The following is a 10,000-nucleotide window of genomic DNA, read 5'->3' as shown; positions in this document are numbered from 1 at the left end:
TATATATGTGTATATATATATATATATATATATATATATATATATATATTTGTCTGTATATATATATATATATATATATATATATGTATATATATACATATATATATATATATATATATATATATATATATATATATATATATATATATTCTCTAATAAAAGATATTTCCAGTGACAGATTCTTAGCATTCACTCCCCTCTTTTTTATCTTATCTAGCAATCATTCTAAAAGAAAAAAAAATCAAATCTCAGGGCAATTAAAATGCAAGAAAACATACGCACAAGTCAAGCATAAGGAATCCTTTGGATCGTAAAATGATTTACCCAGATATCAAAATGAATTTTCGTTTATTTAAAGTTTATTTGTTCCCAGTCAGTCACATGACTTCTAATTGCTTAGAATAAACAATTATAAAAATATTATAGAATTCAATACAACATGAGGGTTCGGATTTATTCAATTATTCGTTCATTGTCGGTATCAAAATTATTAGAATTTAGAGGCACAGAAATGTCAGAGGACTCAATATAACAAGAGGATTCGCATTGATCAAATTATTCAAATCTTGTAGATATCAATATTACATCTGTTAAAAGTTGTTTAATAACTAAAATCCCTTTTATATCCGAACACGTTCATTACAATCTGTCAAAGGAATCTAAGATCAATACCTACTCCCTTTATCTCCATCTAAATGAGCCATCAATTGGATTCTATTAGGAACATCGAATAGCTATGCACTAGGAAAGAAAGCTTTCCAATCGTAAAAAAAAAAATGAGGAACAGTATTTGAAAGCCTACCGCACTATACATCATAACCTTAAGCTAAATCAAACTCTTCATTAAGATAAGACTGTTGAATAAACCTCAATGAACGTACGTTTGTGTTAATACCGTACCTAATCGAGAATGGACAATTGCGGATCCTGGTAATGCTGAAGTCTGTTTCGAGATAGCCGAGTCATTATCTTAATGACGAGCACATTGAACTCAGTTGTTTAGGTCGTTACGTTTGACTCAACTTTCGTGACCGGGAGAGTGTAAGGGAAATTTTGGTCAAGAGAAGGGAATAGTGTCCCGAGTCAAAATTTCCCGCAGGGAAAACTAGGGAGATTTCTCCCTGGTAGAATTGTAATGGGGCGGGGGGGTTAAGGACAATTACACAGGGTTAAAGTATTCAATATCTTAAAAGAAAGCATTTCTGATTACCGTAAATTAATGAATATTAATTTGATAAATTAATAAAATTCAATTTATGAGGCAAGAATTATAACTTCATTGAAATAACATGAATTATAATCTAACGAAGACGGAAAATAAATGTATGGTAATGAAAACACAAACATAAAAATAACTTGAAATAGAAGAAAAGAATTCGCTCAACACAAAACCGGAAAAAAAAATCAGAACAAGGCAGTAATTTACTCCAGTAATTTACTAAGTTGCTTGCTTGTGTTGATTTTTGCTTTTGCGCTTTTGTGTTATGCGAATTCTTCTATTCATGTTTTGATTACCATATCTGTATTTTCTGTCTGTATATTATAATTCATCTAATATTAACATTTGATGTAAGTCCGTACTGAGAGGGTTTGCTATTTTTTCGTAAAGGTTTTGATTTTATTAACAGCAATAATTTCGGTTTGAGGATACTATAGTGTTGAATAAATTGCATAAAAAAAAAAAACACAATTAAACGAATTCGTAATTTCACCACCGAGTTACAACCACAATACCCCTCTTTCTCCCTTCCATCCAGGCTTCGGTGTTTGACAGTAGAACGCTCATTTTACCTCAACGTTTTCCCTCTTTCAAAGTAAATTAAAGTTAATTATAATGACATTCACTTACAAGCTGCCAACTCAAGAACCCGTGTCTTGCATAAGGCCAGGCGATCTTAATACACACACACACACACACACACACACACACACACACACACACACACACACCCGCAATTTTCACCAATGGGGAGTTTTAGCAATTGCACGTTTTAGTAGGTTTTGGTATTCAATAGAAAGTTTATAACTTATTTTTCTTATGATTGGTGTGATTTATCCCAATATGTGTTAAAATGTGTGCAAATTTCACAAAATTATGCAGCGTGCATCAGAAAAGAAGCTCCTGTCGTTAAATCGGTGGGTGTTGCTATAAAATTTAGACTTACCATCACAATACTTTATAATATATTTATTCGTTAACATTACTTATTGACAAAACCTATATCTGAGGGAGAAGTTTCGATTCATATTACTTAGTAATTATTTAAAAATAATGATGGTATTCGGACCAAAATACTTCCGACCGATCAGCTATTAGGAAATTTTTCCGAGCTAAAAGGGCACCCCTGCGAGTCTGTGCATATCTGCCTCACTAAAAAAAAATTGAATATAGAGGCTTTCCTTCGGAACTATATTAAACATTGAAAATACACAATGGTATAAAGGCTTATATTATAGAAATTTAAATATAAATTCGGAATATCTATGAAGAAATTTACCAAAAACTTGTGCCCTCTACATATATGCAATATAAACTAATTCAATCTCCATATATTTGCCAAAAGAAGATTTATTTACACATCAGGTATGGAAAAATACAAGAAAACTTATAAATATATTATTTCTCGATTACCTCTTCTTTCCCACCCTTACCCCTACATTAAAGGGTCGGTTGCCTGATACGACCTCTCCAATACCTTCTAACAAACCTCTCCTCTCCATATAATCCGCCACCTTATCTAGCCATCTAATTCCCTGCTCCGTCTCGATCTCCCCCCTCCAACAGGTTCCTCCCAAACCCTCCTCACTACCTCTCTTTTGCCTATCCATGGTTAAATACATGAAAAAATATATAAGCAATCTTCACTTTCAGAACCCAAATAACTCTTCTAATAACGACCAGGAGCCGATTCACACCGCATAACGGTTGCCACGTCGTAATAAACTAGACACAATTCTATTCTCAAAATCCTCGTTTCCGTGAAGCACGAACCTGCAGTGGTGGGGCATTATGGCTGTATGCAGTCATTTCACTCTGCATCCTCACTCCTACGTCTCACGGGATGGCTACGGGCATTATCATAATGAGCGCGAATGCTTGCTCGCACTTCCATGCAAATCCTGCTCCATATTCCAACCCTAAAATGCAAATGATTCTCCATATCTTTTTTCTTTTTTCGTTTAGGGACAGGATATGGACCACCATTTGCAACTATAATTCGGAGAGGTGCACTTGCAGATACCTACACTGATTTTAAACGTGCTTCCTTAGTTTCGATAATATAGGCATGCATATATATACATATATATATATATATATATATATATATATATATATATATATATATATATATATATATAAATATATTATATATATGTATATATATATATATATATGTATATATATATATATATATATATATATATATATATATATATATATATATAAGCATTACTATTTTTGTTCTCATGAATTAGTAGTTAATGGACAAAAGTAAGAACCAAAAGCTACATAAAAAAACCAACTCATCCAATGTGTGTGTATATATATATATATATATATATATATATATATATATATATATATACATATATATATATATATATATATATATATATATATATATATATACAGTATATACATATATATAAAAGCTTTATTATTTTTCATATATCATGAATTAGCAGTTACTTGACAAAAGTAAGAACCAAAAGCTACATAAAAAAAACCATCCCATGTAAGAGAACAGACAAAGCGACGAAAATGAAATGTCTCTATTCACCAGCCGCAAATAAAGAAAAAAAGGCACAATTCAACAGAATGCAAAGACTTGGCCAATATATCTTTAAAGGAAAAAATATAACGTATTAATATTGTAATCGATCTATAGTAAGTTAACAGTACTATCCTCTGTCAATGACGAATAACATCATTTCAATTCATTAGGTACGACAGTTAAGACAGTCATCTTGGGCCCTTTCCAGAACAGATAATAACAAATGAAGCAATCATCCACTTTCCAGCTAAGACGAAGAGATCATGCCATTTCGAAAAAAGATAAGAACTGCTGAGGAGATCATCCACTTTCCAGAAAAGACAAGGACTGCTGAAAAGATCGTACCCTCCGAAGAACAGATACGAACTGCTCAAGAGATCATCCACTTTCCAGAAAAGACAAGAACTGCATAAGAGATCATACCCTTTCGGGAACAGATAAGAACTGTTGAAGAGATCGTCCACTTTCCAGAAAAGACAAGAACTGCTTAAGAGATCATACCCTTTCGGGAACAGATAAAAACTGCTGAAGAGATCATCCACTTTTCAGAAAAGACAAGGACTGCTACCCTACGAAGAACAGATACGAACTGCTCAAGAGATCATCCACTTTCCGGAAAAGACAAGAACTGCATAAGAGATCATACCCTTTCGGGAACAGATAAAAACTGTTGAAGAGATCATCCACTTTCCAGAAAAGACAAGAACTGCTTATGAGATCATACCCTTTCGGGAACAGATAAGAACTGCTGAAGAGATCATCCACTTTTCAGAAAAGACAAGGACTGCTGAAAAGATCATACCCTTCGAAGAACAGATACGAACTGCTCAAGAGATCATCCACTTTCCAGAAAAGACAAGAACTGCATAAGAGATCATACCCTTTCGGGAACAGATAAGAACTGTTGATGAGATCATCCACTTTCCAGAAAAGACAAGAACTGCTTAAGAGATCATACCCTTTCGGTAACAGATAAGAACTGCTGAAGAGATCATACACTTTCCAGGATAGAAAAGGAATACTGAAAAGATCAACTTTCCAGAAAAGACAAGGATTACTGACCCAATCATCCACTTTCTAGAAAAGATAAGGACTTCTGAAGAGATCATCCACTTTCCGAAAAAGACAAGGACTGCTGAAGAGATCCTATACTTTTCAGAACAAATAAGAACTGCTGAAGAGAACATCCACTTTCAAGAAAATACGAGGACTGCTGAAGAGATCATCCACTTTCCAAAAAAGACAAGAACTGATAGAGCTCATCCACTTCCCAGAAAAGACAAGGACTGCAGAAGAGATCATCCACTTTCCAGAAAAGACAAGGACTGATGAAGACTCATCCACTTTCCAGAAAAGACAAGGACTGCTGAAAAGATAATTCACTTTCCAGAAAAGGCAAGAACTGCTGAAGCAATCGTCCACTTTCCAAAAATGAAAAGGACTGATGAAGATTCATCCACTTTCCAGAAAAGACAAGGACTGCTGAAGAGATAATTTACTTTCCAAAACAAGACATGAACTGCTGATGCAATCATTCAGTTTCCAGAAAAGAGATCATCCACTTTCCGGAAAAGACAAGGACTGCTAAAAAGATCATCCACTTTCCAGAAAAGAAAAAGGAAAGCTGAAGAGATCACACCCTTTCCAGAAAAGACAAGACTGCGGAAAAGATCATACCCTTTCGAGAACAGATAATAACTGTTGAAGAGATCATCCACTTTCCAGAAAAGACAAGAACTGCTGAAGAGGTCATCTACTTACCAAAAAAGACAAGAACTGTTAAAGAGATCATTCATCTTCTAGAACAAATGAGAACTGATGAAGCTATCGTTCACTTTCCAGGGAGGATAAGAACTGCTGAGAAGATAATTCAATTATCTAGAGGTAAAAAAAAAAAAAGCAGAAACCTTTTAAGATTCAGGGGAGAAAAATTAGAACAGCTGACGAGAAAATCTACATTCTAGAAACTATCAGAACACCTGAGCAGATAATCCACATTCCAGAAGCGAAAGAATTGTTGATAAAATCAGCCACTTTCAAGAAAAGATAAGACCTGTTGAGGAGATCATTACTATCAGATAAAAGGCTAAATAAATCTTAGAAAAACGTAATTGAAAATAGAAATAAGATAATGCGAAGAGGTAGCGACCATTTAAATCATCACTTGTCATCATAATTTATATCATAACTCAAAGCTAATACAATATCCACAATGACGCTTTAGTATTGTCAATATTTCACTCTGGCTGCTGTCAGCAAGCAGGATATTATATTACAAATATTGCTAATAAATACTCGTCGAACAAGGGTGCCAATGACGTTACCCTCAATTCATTATTATTTACTGCTGCCAATTTCAACGACTGGAAAAGGATAATGATGATGACCATGATTGTGATGATGATAAATAAATGTAATATTTGCTGTTAAGAGCTTACGTGATATACTAAGGGACAACAGTAATTGGATAAATATTTATCGTACTTAAAATTCTAAGATGGAGGACTTGGCAGATGTGAAGAATTTCCAATGAATGAAAAGGTATATATATATATATGAATATATTCATCTCTCTCTCTCTCTCTCTCTCTCTCTCTCTCTCTCTCTCTCTCTCTCTCTCTCTCTCTCTCCCTAGTGGATTAAATATGTAATTCCTCTTCTCCCATTTTCTCCCTTTTATTCATTGAGAACAAAGACATAAGAATAAAATATACAAATAATTATTCATAAAGATATACGCCCTACATATACGCAAATCTAACAACCGATGAAAAAATGCATATATTTACCTTGACACCCAAGACATACATTCAAAAGTTACATGCAGAAATCTACAAATAGGTACAAGTTCTGTATATAACTCAGATGTGTTACATACGAAATACATGCAAACATTCATAAAAACAGACAAGCAATATATACGCCCGAACAATAAATACAATAAACAGCCACACGTAGCCCACTACATGCATGTATCGTAACGAAATGCTTTCCAGACTTCCCAATAACACTTAAACGGTGTCCAGGAATAAGATATTACGGACAGACCTTCCGAATAAGCGTCAAGATCCATACCACAACAACGGCTCGCACTATGGTACTCAAGGTTGAAATTGCATGCATTCGTCACCATCGTATAGAAGAGAGAGAGAGAGAGAGAGAGAGAGAGAGAGAGAGAGAGAGAGAGAGCACCTTGATATGGTAAACATTGTCATAGAAAAGATGGACGTAAGAAAGTAAGTTGAGGAAAATAGAGGCAGAGACATTTAAACCAATATTGATTGTGGTCCTAGGTCAAAGGAACTCTGCAAAGACCATTAAGTAATTCCTAGAGTGTATGCAAAGAACCTTAAATTAATTCCTACTGTGTCTGCAAAGACCCTAAAAGTAATTCCTACAGTAAATGCAAAGATCCTCAAGTAATTCCTACAGTGAATGCAAAGATCTTTTGAGTAATTCATATAGGGTATGCAAAGATCCTTGAGTAATTCCTACATTGTTTGCAAAGACCCTTAAAGTAATTCTTAGTGAATGCAAAGATCCTTAAGTAATTCGTACAGTGTCTGCAAAGACACCCAAAGTAATTCGTCCAGTATATGAACGATCCTTACGTAATTCCTACAGTGTCTGCAAAGATCCCTCAGTAATTCCTACAATGTCTGCAAAGATCCCTTAGTAATTCCTACAATGTCTGCAAAGATCCCTTAGTAATTCCTACAGTGTCTGCAAAGATCCTTAAAGTAATTCCTACAGTGTTTGCAAAGATCCTTACGTAATTACTACAGTATCTACAAAGACTCTTAAAGTAATTCCTACAGTATATGCAAAGATCCTCAAGTCATTCCTATAGTGTCTGCAAAGATCCCTTAGTAATTCCAGCAATGTCTGCAAAGATCCATAAAGCAATTCTTAGTTTATGCAAAGATCCTTAAAGTAATTCCTAAAGTATACGCAAAGATCCCTTAGTAATTCCTACAGTATATGCAACGATCCTCAGTAACCCCTACTGTGTCCGCAAAGACCCTTAAAGTAATTCCTACAGTGTCTATAAAGATCCTTAAATAATTCCTAAAGTGTATCAAAAACCTCAAAGTAATTCCGACGATGTATCAGAGACCCTTAAATGAATTCCTACAATATATGCAAAGATCCTTAAAGTAATTCCTGCAGTATATGTATAAACACTTAAAATTATTTTTACAGTATATGCCAAGATCCTTAAGTAATTCCTACAGGGTACTGTTCGAGTTGCACTTATGGCCGACCCCTTAGGAGGATTGAATATAAGGAAAATTACTAGGAAATGAATCCCGAGAGAGAGAGAGAGAGAGAGAGAGAGAGAGAGAGAGAGAGAGAGAGAGAGAGAGAGAGAGAGACGGTCTACATATCCTACTCATTTCAGGCTTTACTATTTCTCTCTTGTTAGAGTTCGGGCGAATTTCCTCTCGCCCTTTCAGCCCCAAACCAGCATCTTGATGACTCCCCAAAAAGTCGCATATTTCCTTCCCAGAACAAATTTCATTTTCGTATTTACAAGAAGCTCCCCGGGACGCTTTTAGGTTAGTGTTATCCTCGGACGCTTTTTCGTTAGTGTTATTACTTTCCAACAGCCCGAGGAGTGTTCAAGGAGAAGGGATGGCTTTAAATATCAAAAATTAGATCTCTTATTCTCCAGCATTTTACTCGCCCGCATGTTTGGTATTCTTGCAAGTCTTTTGGGAGTTCTGAAAATTAAACTCATTTCCTTGGCGTGCATCAGTAATTTTTTTAATTTTGCATTGAATTTTAAACTTTCAATTTATCCTATTTCAGTAAATTGGTTTTGTGAACCTAATTTGTGTAAAGTAATTAAAAAAATGAAACAAACATATACTCATAAGTTGATAAAAGCTAACAGAAGGCTGTTTACCTCTTCAATAAAGTTATTAGCAATACACATTTCGTCAATTATGCATGTTTAAGCGAAAACATTTTTTGTAAACTACTGCCCTGGAAATCAAACTCTGAAAATCATACCCCAAAATTATATTTGAAAAATGATAAAACTGGTTATATACAATCCAGCTCCTTTAAACGAGATTTTCAGAGCTATTTTACCTTCCCTATAAACAATATAAATGTCACTTACTCTATAAAGAAAATAATTTAATGAGACGGTCTTTCCAGTTTTACCTTATGCCTCAGAAACTTGGAGCCTTACTAAAGCCTCAGAACATAAGCTAGTTACAACTCGGAGAGCTATGGAAAGAATAATGATGGGTATAACACTAAGAGACAGAAAAAGAGCAACATGGATTGGAGAGAAAACTAACGTAGAGGATATTCTAACACGTAAGAATAAATGAACATGGTCAGGACATATATATAATGAGATGAATAGATAATAAATAGACATTAAGAATAACAAAATGGGTCCCTAGAGATTGCCAAAGAAGCAAGGGAAGAAAGAGAAGACGATAGATTGACGAACTAAGAAAGTTTACGGGTATGGACTGGCATAAGACCATAGGACGGAAGTGGAGGGGTATGTCTGAGGCCTTTGTTCTGCAGAGTACTAGTACCATATGATGATTATAAACCCCATGATAACACAACAACAATAAATGCAGTCACTTCTAGTCCTCTCCAACGGTCTCAAACATGTCTTCATTCATGTCTGAGATTTAGCCAATTTTCATCAACACGCTGACCAATGTGGAATGGTAATAGTGGGAGACTTTTGTCTGATCACTCACAGCAAACCAACCTGGTAGAGGTGGCCCTAACTAGTACAGCTTTGCTGATCATGGTGCTACGCACAGACTTTCATCAGGTTAAGGTATCCCAACTCAACGTATAAACACATTTGATAATAAATTGACACTATGGCCGAGAAATTCTAGGAAAATATAATTAATGATAATAAATTGACAATATGCCCTAAACACTAGGATGATATTATAATCAAAATCGAGAAAACAATTCTCACTAACCTTTCTTATTCAACCATAACCAGCCAAGGCAAACATACCTGGAAAAGAGATAAGGGCAAGAGTTAAGTTTATGAAAACTTAAGTAATAACGAAGATGCAAACACATCACACAAATGATGTATGAAATAAAAGGAAATTAAGAGAATTACTACTTATGCCTAATATTTCAAAACATGGCATATCATATATGAAATGTATTCAATGGATTATTTGCTTCCATTTTATACTACTAGAGAAAATTAAGTATTTGAA

At 34.5% G+C, this 10,000-nt stretch overlaps 1 long non-coding RNA gene across 1 annotated transcript in view; it reads right to left on the bottom strand.

Annotated features, from left to right (window-relative positions):
- Positions 1-10,000, bottom strand: part of LOC137631455 (uncharacterized) — a 113,952-nt gene that overhangs the window by 73,570 nt on the left and 30,382 nt on the right. Inside the window, exon 2 of the long non-coding RNA XR_011041889.1 lies at positions 9,749-9,786. This is a non-coding gene — a long non-coding RNA (uncharacterized lncRNA). The remainder of the gene's footprint in view (positions 1-9,748; positions 9,787-10,000) is intronic.

This window comes from Palaemon carinicauda, chromosome 39 (genome assembly GCF_036898095.1).
Source record: "Palaemon carinicauda isolate YSFRI2023 chromosome 39, ASM3689809v2, whole genome shotgun sequence".
NCBI classification, from domain to species: Eukaryota; Metazoa; Arthropoda; class Malacostraca; order Decapoda; family Palaemonidae; genus Palaemon; species Palaemon carinicauda.
Note: the sequence above shows the minus strand (reverse complement) of the source record. Positions and strands in the feature narration are given on the sequence as shown.